Source organism: Cydia strobilella, chromosome 2, assembly GCF_947568885.1.
Source record: "Cydia strobilella chromosome 2, ilCydStro3.1, whole genome shotgun sequence".
NCBI lineage: Eukaryota > Metazoa > Arthropoda > Insecta > Lepidoptera > Tortricidae > Cydia > Cydia strobilella.
In genome coordinates, this window is record NC_086042.1 from 18,418,052 (window position 1) to 18,430,902 (window position 12,851).

General features: G+C 39.0%; 1 protein-coding gene across 3 annotated transcripts in view; it reads left to right on the forward strand.

The window, feature by feature from the left end:
* LOC134752947 (endoplasmic reticulum metallopeptidase 1-like) overlaps positions 1-12,851 on the forward strand; it is a 33,117-nt gene that overhangs the window by 1,923 nt on the left and 18,343 nt on the right. The gene's annotated exons all lie outside the window — the stretch shown is intronic.

The window sequence follows — 12,851 nt, forward strand, 5'->3', positions numbered from 1 at the left end:
GACTATCAAAATAGAGGAAAAACCCATAGATTATGTGGAAGACTATGTATATCTGGGAAAATTAGTATCTTTCGCAACAACCAGTAATGAAAATGAAATTGATAGAAGAATAAACACAACCTGGAAGAAATACTGGGCACAAAAAGAAATTCTCAAAGGCAATTACAATCTTAACATGAAAAAGATCATAATGGACTCCTGCATTCTTCCAAGTTTGACATATGCATGCCAAACATGGGTTTACACGGAAAGAGCAAAGAACAAAATTCTATCTTGCCAGCATGCAATGGAAAGAAGTATTTTAAATTTAAGAAGAATACAAAAAACAAGAAATATAGACATCCGCAAGAGAACAAAGATAACAGATGCCCTGCAGTTTAGTCTGAAACAAAAGTGGAGGTGGGCAGGTCATGTAGCAAGATATCAGGATCAAAGGTGGACAAATCTTGTAACAAAATGGCCAGGCCCAGCTGGAAAGAGAAGAGCGGGAAGGCAAAGAAAAAGATGGGCAGATGACATTGTACAGGCTGCGGGAAAAAAATGGATGGATGTTGCCACCGACAAAGAGAGGTGGAGACAGGTGGAGGAGGCTTATACCCTTGGGGACCACTAATGTGGGATAACGCTAAATAATAAAAAAAACTCTTATAATATATAATAATCAATGGTCCATATAGGTACATAAAATTGCGTCAAAACATTTTTAATAACGTTAATATCCAGGGAAGAAAAAGGGGACTATGTTTGTATGGAGAAGCGGTTATCCCTTTTCCTCTCAAACTATGGTTTACTCGTAGCGGAAGCCGCTCGACCCCAATTTCAAAGGAATACCGCAAATCGATGTACAGGTTAGCCGTTTGGCACACACATACTAGAGGCCAAAACAAAATTTTTGACCCGCAGTTCCTAAAAAAATTTCGCTGCGGGGGGAGTGGTAAAACATTATTTTTTTGTATGGAAAAAAAAATCTAAATGAAATTATTTTCAAAATTGCTTTCTTGGGGTTAGATAATAAGATATTACGTATCATTTGTGGTATATTGTACAAAGAAAAATCGATAGGGTATATCGTATCTGAAGGATACAATCTTGATATTTTGTGTCAAAAACTAAACAAACTATACCAACTGATGAAAGGCGCAGTTAAAGGGTTAAAGAGGTATTTCCCGTTCGATATATGGATATTACGTATCATTTTATGATTAATATCTACCGTATCTGCAGTATAGTTCCATAAGACTTAGGTATTGAAGTAGAACTGTCACTTTGTAAAATTAAAAAAAAATAAAAATTTGTTAATGATTATTTTTAAAATTGCTTTCTTGGAGTTAGACATAAGGATATCACGTATCATTTGTGGTATATTGTACAAACAAAAATCAGCCATATCGTGTCTGGAGGAGCCCAAACTTGGTATGTTTCGAAAATTCTTTTTGTTTTAATTTAAAAAAAATGCCCGAAATGTAATGATGTGATATATTTTTAGAATCGCCTCTAAAAGCCCTTTCTTATGATACCACATACCATAGGTTTTGGAAAAAAACATTTTTTTTTCCGTACAAAAAAAATAATGTTTTACCACATCCCCCCGCAGCGAAATTTTTTTAGGAACTGCGGGTCAAAAATTTTGTTTTGGCCTCTAGTATGTGTGTGCCAAACGGCTAACCTGTACATCGATTTGCGGTATTTTTATACGAACGGGTTAGACTATTGTATTTGGTTAATATTTTGTTTTATAATAACACATACTGTAAGCATTTTGAACAGATTATTCCTCTGATAATTTGAAAAATCTACTTGATAAAAACTCTGCTTGAACTACAAGTAGCTAAATTGTGTCTACTTTTTAGATTGTATAACTGATATTAGTTTATAAAAGGGCTTAAGCTATTATGACCATTTCGGAAATGTTCCTAGGTATTCTACGGTGTTGTATTTTCACAAGCATTGCGCCTGTGATCTGTGAATTTGCAGCTCCATTGTAATAAGACGAAAAACATATAGGTACACTGTCATCATTTTCCTCGCGTTGTCCCAGCATTTTGCCACGGCTCACTAATCCCAAGAATTGGCGTAGGCACTAGTTTCTACGAAAGCGACTGCCATCTGACCTTCCAACCCAGATGGTAAACTAGGCCTTATTGGGATTAGTCTGGTTTCCTCACGATGTTTTCCTTCACCGAAAAGCGACTGGTAAATATCAATGATATTTCGTACATAATAGACCGCGAGCCAGGCGCAAATTTCGTCAGCCATAGCCTCCCGGGCGAAAACTCGTATAGCGGTTAACGGCTATGTATGATGAACCCTCGTGAACGTCAGCTGCTGCTCCGTTGGTGGGTTGAGGAATGGCAGCCACCGAAACGCGTCACGTCTTTCCACCGCGATACCGATACGCGATAGCGATACCGACTGACGATTTGTTTTATTAACAATAGCGTCTAAACTATCATCTGACAAAGTATCAAACGGGAGGCGATGACGCCGATGACTGAAAAGAATTTTCCGTTGTAGAAAGAAAAAAAAGAAAGAAAATACATTTATTTGACGCCACAAACATAGTACATAAAAAAGAAAGGCATGCAGACGAAAAACATTTGGACGCTAAAAAGGATCCCCTCAGCATAATGCCGCGGCAAAACGTGGCGCTGGTTTTCTGAGGGGACCTGACAATCTATAAATTAATGGCGACACGTACGCCAACGACACACATTTACATGTTCATGTGACCAGCTGACGGTCTTTCCACAGCGATACAATCGGCTGACGATTTTGTTTATTCACAATAGCATCTAAACTATCATTGAATTTATTTATTTACATTTATAAGCATTACAGTTTAACCAAATCGCTTATAAACTAGCTATTACAAACTACGGTAGCATTACAAAAACAAATACACACATTGAAACACAATTAATTATTTACAAAAATAGTACATACATATAGGGTTATTAAATAAATTAAATTAATTACATTAAAATCATCATTATTATCATTAATTATTTACATATATCATCATTATAACAAAATAGTAGTCAAACATTATTTCGTCAGGTATTGACTCAGGAATACTGAGAGCTCTCTACCAAAACTACCAACACTATCCGCGAATATGTCGATCTGTGGGGCACGGATGGACAAGACATTAAGAAGCTCCAGTGCCCGAGCCGTGGGCGAATTAGCGGCGCGGCGGGTGCGCGCGGGGCACCCCGCGAAGAGGCGCGCCGGGCGCCGCGCGGGCAGCGCGCTCAGGCCCGGGGGACAGGGACGCCACACCGGGACGAACAGGCCGAGTCTCTCCAGTACACTCGGATTATTTACTGTGTTGTTTATTACACCATAGTAGTGCATTAACAACAACAGTTTCCGCCTTAGCTCCAGTGTGTGAAGCCCCACCATACCCGAGACGAAAAGCGAGGGATACAGGAGAGGGTAATATCCATACTGCCTCTTGTACAGGTGTCGGGCGAATCGTCTTTGGACTCTCTCCACCATTAACTGGTATTTTTCCTCGCTGGGGTCCCACGCTATGGCTCCAAACTCCAACTTACTGCGGACGTAAGCATTGTACAACAATATCGCCACCCTGATGTTTTTAAACTTCGCGGATACCCTCATTATGAACCCGAGCGTTTTCGTAGCGGCTTTACACATCTGTGTTATATGTGTACGAAAGTCGAGCTCCACATCCAGTTTGAGTCCCAAATCAGATATTTCACTGACTCTTCCAAGCGGAACGTCCCGGAGATGGTATGCAGCGTACACTGGTGAACGAGCCCGAGTAAAAGTGATGGTTTTACACTTAGATGCGTTAAATTGCAAGTTGTTAGCATCACTCCAATCTGCAACAGCCCCAATATCTCTCTGCAGTCTGGCACAGTCATCCCGTTCACCAATCTGCATGAAGAGCTTGAGATCATCTGCAAATAACAGGCACCTAGAGTTTCTGACGACCTTCGGTAGATCGTTGATCATCAGTAGAAACAGAGTAGGTCCCAACGTGCTGCCCTGACTAACACCTGATCGGGTGTAATATGGCTGGGACTGATATCCGGACACTGCTACGTACTGACTACGACCGCGTAGGTAATCTGCAAAAAAATGCATCAGCCTAGGCGTGAATCCGAACCCAGCCAACTTCTGTAGCAAAACGTCGTTGTCAACCAAATCGAACGCTTTTTTGAAATCAAAGTAGGCCGCGTCAACCTGGGAGCGGTGATCCATGGCTGTAGTCATCTGTAGTCATCTGACAAAGTATAAAGCGGGAGGCGATGACTAAATTTTTTTATAGACTATTTGCTGCCATTCTTCAGCCCACCAACGGAGCGGCAGCTGACGTTCACGAGGGTTCAATCATACATAGCCGTAACCACTATACGAGTTTTCGCTCGGGAGGCGATTGGTCATGGAAATCTGTTCCTGGCCCGCGGTCTATAAGTTCCGAAAAACTCATTGGTAAGAGCCGGGGTTTGAACCCGCGACCTCCGGATTGCACGTCGCACGCTCTTACCACTAGGCTACCAGCGCTTTTAGCGCGCATATAGTTACACTGTATAAAATAATATTGGCTATTACTTAGTGAAATCAAGTGTACCTACACATTTAGGTACTTTTTAAATTGTCTTACAATATAAAATTGACATTATTGCATGATCAAAGCACTAACCTGCTATGTGTATTATTCTGCAATCTTTAAGATAACCAAATGCTTGAAAATATGGATGGTAGCATTTGAGATAAATTGTTATCTAATTGACCCACATCTCCTGCTAGAGACTGTTTGCGTAACTTAGAAAAATTACGTAAATGTTCATATTCATATTTATTAATAAATATTAATAATAATGTACACATACATACATTACACGTCAAAATTACAATCAGTGAAATAACAACTAAGCGAATTTACATCTAAATAATAGTATGAAAATTATTCACAAATGTGTTCAATAAAATTACAAATTAAAACTATAATATTTTACTATGTTCTACATTTCCAATATTTCATGAATGTCATAAAAGGCAACTAGCTTTCACTATAAAAATGTGTAGGTACCCGGGGTCCTGTTGTTTGACATAATTATTGAAAGTCATGTCATAATGAAATGATTGTCATATTATCATTAGTCATAATTCTGAAACCGGTAACTTTTCAGGATTTTCCTCGGGTTATCCTATAGATAGGTTAGGTTAGGTTAGGTTTGTTTTATGGCAATCCTGAAAAGTTACGCGTTTCTGAGAAAAACCAAATTATGACTAATGATAATATGATAATCATTATATTATGACTTTCAATAATTATGTCAAACAATAGAGACCTGTAGGTACCCACAGCAGTACCTAAGCTTTTGGTTAGTCTTTCTATAGTCAAAGGGACCTTTTCGCAGACTGGACATTTGCGAAAGCGTAATTTTACTCATTTTACAGACAAACTAGACATAGGCAGGTTTTGACGTCTTTTGTGTGAAAGACATGCATCACAAATATTTGGACAAGTAGGCCGTGTGTGGTGGGCCTAAGCCGAACTCACATAATGTACAGTCAGCTGCAGAGAGAGGTGCCCCCCCCCCCCCTGCATACAATCAGTCTATGTAGGGGGAGTCACGTACAGCCCATCCTTAATTCAAGACTTAGATCCCGGAAACTTGATATGTTGATTCAAAACAGTCATAAATAGATTACTTAATAAGAAAGATATTAGCGTAGAAACCAATAAAAAATGTATATATTAGGTACCTATTACCAATAAATTTTAACAACCTTCCTATCTTAACTTTGGCTGAGTCTTTAGTGATAAGAGCCGCGGCATTTCGCGGTACGCTGAAATATTGTGTTTTTCGGAATCAATACAAGTGCACCGACAATGTTAAAAGGGATTTCAAAATATGTCATCATGCCAATTCATGTGTACTGTATTTTATTTTTAATGTAGTGTGCACATTTTTATTGTATTCATGTGTACCTATACTTACCTATTGGACTGTCAAAAGGGCAACTGTACATGTTTTATCAAACCTACTCGTTTGATGGCATGCAGTACACACTTGAAAGTACAGACTTGTCGGAGAACTAAATGCTGATAATAAAACAATGTTCTAATAAAGTAGGTTCATACAAATCAATTGTACCTATTTAATTAATGTGACACTGATTTTTACTCCCTTTTGTGAAGTATAATTTTTCACAATCTAGCCGCGTATTCGCGTCTAACGACAATCCCAAAATAAACAAGTAGGTACTAGTAACAAAGTCGCGATCTAAATTTTAAAATAATTATATATTTTTTTTGATCAGTATAAAACAAGCTTTCAAATCATGGTTAACTTTTATCAGCCAAAACCTTTGTGACAGAACTTTTGAGTCGCCTAATTAAACTTCGAATTAGTCGGGTTAATCAATCTGTCAGATTATGCGATTTGTGTATTAAGAAAAGGTAATAGGGTAGATATTAGCTGAGAGGGTCGAATGGATTTACAAACCCGAGTTTGAAGTTAAGCGACACTTATGACCTGACTAAATATGTTGCTGAGTAACATAAAATAAACAAAGGCCCTTCCTTATACCTAGTAGAGGCGTGCCCATGGTTTTGCGTATATACCTAATCATTAATGCGGGTAAGAATTTCAGTGATTCATTTCATATACATTGTCACAAAATATACGTAATCTATATCGTCATTCTGCTTCTTAGGATTGCCCACAACGCTAATTTGAATTTCCTCGAGCACTGTTGATCGTTATATTTAAATACTGTAGCGAGACAGAATAACATCAGTACTCGCAAAGATAACTAACTAACTACATAACTACATAACTCCGTAAGTCCGTAATATATGGATACAGTCTAAGGAAAAAACGTGCCTCGAAAATCACGAAACTTTGATTCTCAATCAGAGGGCGCTACTAGCTTTAGTCTACTGTCGTATAGATGGCGTTGACGGTTTCGTTTGTTATTTAACAATTTTAACGCATATCAGTGAAAGAACATGGGTCAAAATTATAAAAATAATTAATGCAAATAAAATAAATCATTTATTCATATTTAAATACATTTTATCGTATTTTTATAAATCTTCATTTTTAGTTTTAAGGTGTGTCGATAGATGGCAGTGAATTTACTGGGGTTACAGTCATGAACATGGGTCAAAATTATAAAAATAATTAATGCAAATAAAATAAATCATTTATCCATATTTAAATACATTTTATCGTATTTTTATAAATCTTCATTTTTAGTTTTAAGGTGTGTCGATAGATGGCAGTGAATTTACTGGGGTTACAGTTTCGCGTAATATTCCCTATTATTAAATAAAAAAAATATATTACACGAACGTTTTTTTTTTTTCATTTCCTATTTGGTACAGTCAGCTGCAGAGAAAAGGTACCCCACGTCCATACTAATTTACAGAACTTTGTATGCAGGGGGGGTGCCTTTTCTCTGCAGCTGACTGTACATGACTAGAAACTATACTTAGTCTTTTAGCATTAGAAAAAACGGTAAACCATTTCCACGTGTCTTTTTATTGACAAGTTTTTTTATAAATATAGCAATATTTTACTTATGAAAGCAAAAGTATGTAAATGATCGTATATTATATTATATCTATTATATCCTCTTTGGTACTCGCGAGGCGCGCGGATCCGAACTCAGAACAATGACTAAAGCATAGAAGTCGGGCAAAAATGCTTCGCAAATATGTATACCCGTACTTTACTTCCTTACGAATTAGATAATGTGCCGAAAAGAGATGCATATATGCTTGTTATTTCTCATTTACGTACGGTGTCATAAGTTTGATAATTTGCTAGGGATGTAACTGTGTCGACTTTTTATATCGATAAATTATGCAAAAGTTTATGTGCCGTGTAAAAGAATAATCACGAAATTGGCAAATTGATAATAGTCTGGCTAATGAAAGTTGAACCTGAAAAAACGCGGCAATTTCAAGAAATCTGTAGCAGGCGGTTCGTTGAAATGAAATGAAATGAAATGCGTGGAATACAAGGATTGCATAACTTTTATACTTTTTATAATTTTCATATTCTAAAAATCATTAAAAAGTATAAAAATTATGCAATCCTTGGAATCAAAGAGCCGCCTGATATGAGGATTAATGCATGTACCTAATATAGCTTTTATCACATTTGCAGTCTACCACTCAGAACCGTCTAACTATACCTCTCGTTTTTTTATCATCAGAAAGAAGGCGAGCGATCTTAACGTGTCGTTTTATCGAAAAACACTGAAAATAAGTCACAACAAATATAATATACGATCATTTACATACTTTTGCTTTCATAAGTAAAATATTGCTATATTTATAAAAAAACTTGTCAATAAAAAGACACGTGGAAATGGTTTACAGTTTTTTCTAATGCTAAAAGACTAAGTATAGTTTCTAGTCATGTACAGTCAGCTGCAGAGAAAAGGCACCCCCCCTGCATACAAAGTTCTGTAAATTAGTATGGACGTGGGGTACCTTTTCTCTGCAGCTGACTGTACCAAATAGGAAATGAAAAAAAAAACGTTCGTGTAATATATTTTTTTTATTTAATAATAGGGAATATTACGCGAAACTCGGCGTAGGTGGCGCCACTATCACAATCTTAGGGTCTATCGCGAAACAAGAAGATCGAACTTTCGTTATCTAACATCTCTGTCACTCTTGCGTATTCGAGCGATAAAGAAACGAAAAGATAGATAACGAAATTTCGGATTCGAGTTTTCCGGTAGGTCCCCTGAAAACTTGTCAAAAACCTGTTAAAGGTACAGTATGAATAAGTTACTCTACGGTGCACTAAAAAAGCTAGTGCTGCACTCTGGTGGCAGAACATTGCAGTAATATCCCCTATTCCTCGTCCTTTGGAAATCTGAAATAAAAAGTTGAGTTTTGTGACCAACAATATTAATAAAAGGAAAATTCATCAATGATCATTAATGTCTTTTTTATTAGGGTTCCGTACCCAAAGGGTAAAAACGGGACCCTATTACTAATACTTCGCTGTCCGTCTGTCTGCTACCAGGCTGTATCTCATGAACCGTGATAGCTAGACAGTAGTCTGGCAAACACAATCTGTCAGTAAGTAAGAACAAAGAAAACTATAGGTACAGCGAAGGCAAAAATATCGATCCAAACAAATGGCTTAAAAATATGTGAACACGATTTTATTGTCTGAGCGTACACATATTTTTGAGACTTTGGGAATGTATATATATTTATGCCCTTGACTGTACTCATCAATTAAAATGAGACAGTCCTGGGCCAAACTATAAGAAAGCTGTAAATGTCGATAGGTTATTGATCTGAGGTCGATACATCACTATGCCAAAAATATAACCTTTCATACTTAGCAGAAAAGTTCGAAAATATATGCAAAAATTTATATAGACTTGAATGCAAGTAATAATTACATAAACAACATATCGATTTCTATGTTTAGGGTCAGGTCCTATAAATTAATTTCTTCAAAATTGAACAAAACTCACCGATTAAAGGTTATCGGTTCGTGCGTATTTTCTTTTCTTCCTGTATGCGATTTACAGCCCTCGATCACACAAGACATTATCACAAAGGGAACTTCAAACCATTACAAATAAAAACTCAGCACGTTTTCCAACAATCTTTCAGGAATAGCAACAATATAATTAAAATAAACCAAGATGACCGCTGAAACATCCCGAAATATTTCAACTAAAATAATACGACTATGTCAAGTTGTTACAGTTGACACCTACCTGTGAAATAACGAACATATATTTTATTTGGCTGGATTATATTATAGAACCACATAGGACCATTTGACATTTCCCTCAGTTCATCTTATGACAATACTGAAAAAAACGAAAGAACTTGCGGATTGTTGTCTCACTCACTCATAGACAAAAAGTAATAACGTGTTGTGAATACGATATCTTTTACCAAGCTTTTATTTTTGCCCGGCTTCTTTGCTTTAGTCATTATTCTGAGGATCCGAATACTTTCTCGCTCGCACACTACTGCCTGTTGCGCTCAGCGGACCGATCGACCCGAGCGCACGCGAATATCTCCGAGCGGCGCACGGCACTGTATAAAAGTAAAAGGCGCAGCGCGGCCGCCGATAATCATCCCCTCTGAAGTAACCGAACCACACTGGTTAAGGGACGCTTGGTCCATCGTCCCAGGCACACACTCACGGATCCGGACGAGGCAATCTCAGCGTCCATCGCTAGGATGGCCGCTGAGTGTGCGGCGTCCATCGCGGACGCAACGCGTACACAAAGGCTTGCCCGCCGGCGGGGACGTCCACCACGCGACCACATCGACACATTCAGTCCGTTATCAACCCGGTACCGCCGCGTACCGGTTAGCATCACACCGACAGTCGTTAGGCCTAGCTGAGTTTCTTGCTGGAGTCTTCTCGGCTAGGCTCCAAACCCCGAAATCCCGAACTTACTGACGGCTTAGAACCTCTTAGTCTTCGGAGAGACGTTGGCTCTCTTTGCATGTTCTACAGTGTGTACAATGGGGAATGTTCCGAGGAACTGTTTGATCTGGTGCCATCGTCTCTTTTCTATCACCGCACCTCCCGCCAAAGGAGCAAAGCTCATCCTCACTTCTTAGACACATGGCATACCAAGAATAAGCGGGCATCTCGCTCGTTTCTTCCCAGAACGTCCAGAATGTGGAATGAGTTGCCTCCTGAGGTATTTCCTTTGTGCTACGACATGGGATTCTTCAAGAAGCGGGTATTTAGGGTTCTCAAGGGTCGGCAATGCTTAAGTGGCTCCTGTGATGTTGCTTATGTCCATGGGCGACGATGACTGCTTTCCATCAGGCGGCTCGTCTGCTCGTTTGCTGACGATCACATAAAAAAAAGGTTGTAGCGAACCAGCGACAAAACTCCCATTAGCTCGATTCCCTTTACACCCTCAGATCAGGTTGAGACCGCTCAACCGATCTGCGCTGGAGCGAAAACTCTTTAAGAGTATTCCAGTGTAGCAAAACCGTCTCGTGTGATGCGGAAGGGTCCTGGATTTTCTCCAGGCTACCATCCCCCCACACAGTCTAATGCCCTAGTCCAATAGAGCCCAAGTCAGGTTCAAAAAAAAAAGTCGATAATCATTCGTTAGCTAGTGGTCTAGCTTGGGAGACGGCGTCTGCTATCCTCAAGGTAAACCAACAAATGAGCACGGGTCGGGAACGTCACTATTTACGTACCGCCCTAAGCTTCATCCTCGGTTGACCTTTAGTCTAAGCAGTGGACATCCCCTGAGGGATCGAGCAAGGAGTGAGAACGCCGCAGCGTACCACTTTCCGCTCACACGTATATGTTTTGTAGCTAGGTACTTCACTTGTATGACTTGATTTTGTTCTATTCTAAGTTACAACCAATAAAATACTGGTTTCCATTTGGCGTCTCATTCCATCCCTACATTCTGGCGCCCAACTTAAATGACAAGTGGGAAAACGGAAGGAAGACAAAAGGGAACAAAGTCGTGGTATCGCCGGTTCGTTCGGAATTTTGCAGAACCCCTCACAAATCTGACTAAGAAAAACGCAGCATGGAAATGGGAAGAACCACAGCAAACTGCATTCAATATGCCTAAGGAAGCATTAACCCACGACACCAGTACTGAAACAACTTGACAGTGACTCACCTTATAATAATTCCTTATAATTTATTATTTTGTGTATAATTTTGGTGCAATAAAGAATACTACTTACTTATTTATATTATAAAAACTGACGTCAGTAACTACGCATTTGGTGGCTCTGGTGCAGGGGGAGGGTGAAAAAGAACACCCTATCGAATATGCTAGTAGGCTGCTTACATCGCCTGAACGCAAATACACAGTCACAGAGGAAAAAGCCCTTGCAATTGTGTGGGCAGTGACCAAATTTAGAGCCTACATAGAAGGCACCAAGTTCCTGACCTATAAAAAACCTAACCTAGGGTGCCGCCGGCAGCGGGGCAAGGCCCAAGCTGCCGGTGGTCAGGACCGCAGAGTGAGGAACCGACGCACCTACTTTACGCGGCGTGTCCAAAGTTACCGCCTTCTGCATCTGACCCTTGATCCAACCACCTAGCGAGAGTCTCTCAAGGTGTTGGTCGAGACTCTTCGCTATGAGACCGTCCGCTGACACGACTATAGGAACAATGATAATCGAGTCAACATCCCACATGATGGTTATCTCTTGAGCCAAGTCTAGGTACCTACCTGCTGGACGTGTCCTTCTCGGCCTATTTTTGTTTTTTTAAGTATAATAAACAATCGCTGGTGTCTATAGTCTAATTATGGCGTTATTCATAAACGCATTATAAGCCTGAAATAGCTATGAATCGTTTGTCTTTATCTGTCATTTTGACTTATGTATTTGTAAGAAAGGACTAAAATATAATTTAATTAAATCAGGCCCGTAAAGTTTTATGAATAAGGGGGTATATGTATAAAGTAGCGTTCTTCCGATATCTAGCGTCATAAAAGCGCCGAACAACTGAACCGAGACCTCCTGCGTTAGTGACGCCACCTGGCAATAAGCTGAATGTCGAAGAACCGCGATTTTCTTGTTTTATTTGTCTATGGAATAACGATTTCCTCAAGCGAAAGTACCAAAAATGTTAACGCACCTATCGTTATTTTATAAATAGAAAATATCAATACGAGTAGGTATAGGCGCGCATTAGAATTAGAAGGTATCGTTTCAAATAATCTTATCAGCATTGGAAATCATTGTAGCTAATCTATAGGGTTCTGTTTTGTAGTTAAATGAACTTCTTTCAGGTCGATGTAGGCCCTTATTATAATAGTCTCACTTATTCTCAATTTTTAATTTTTTATATCTACTTACACATTGCTTCGGGCTATTG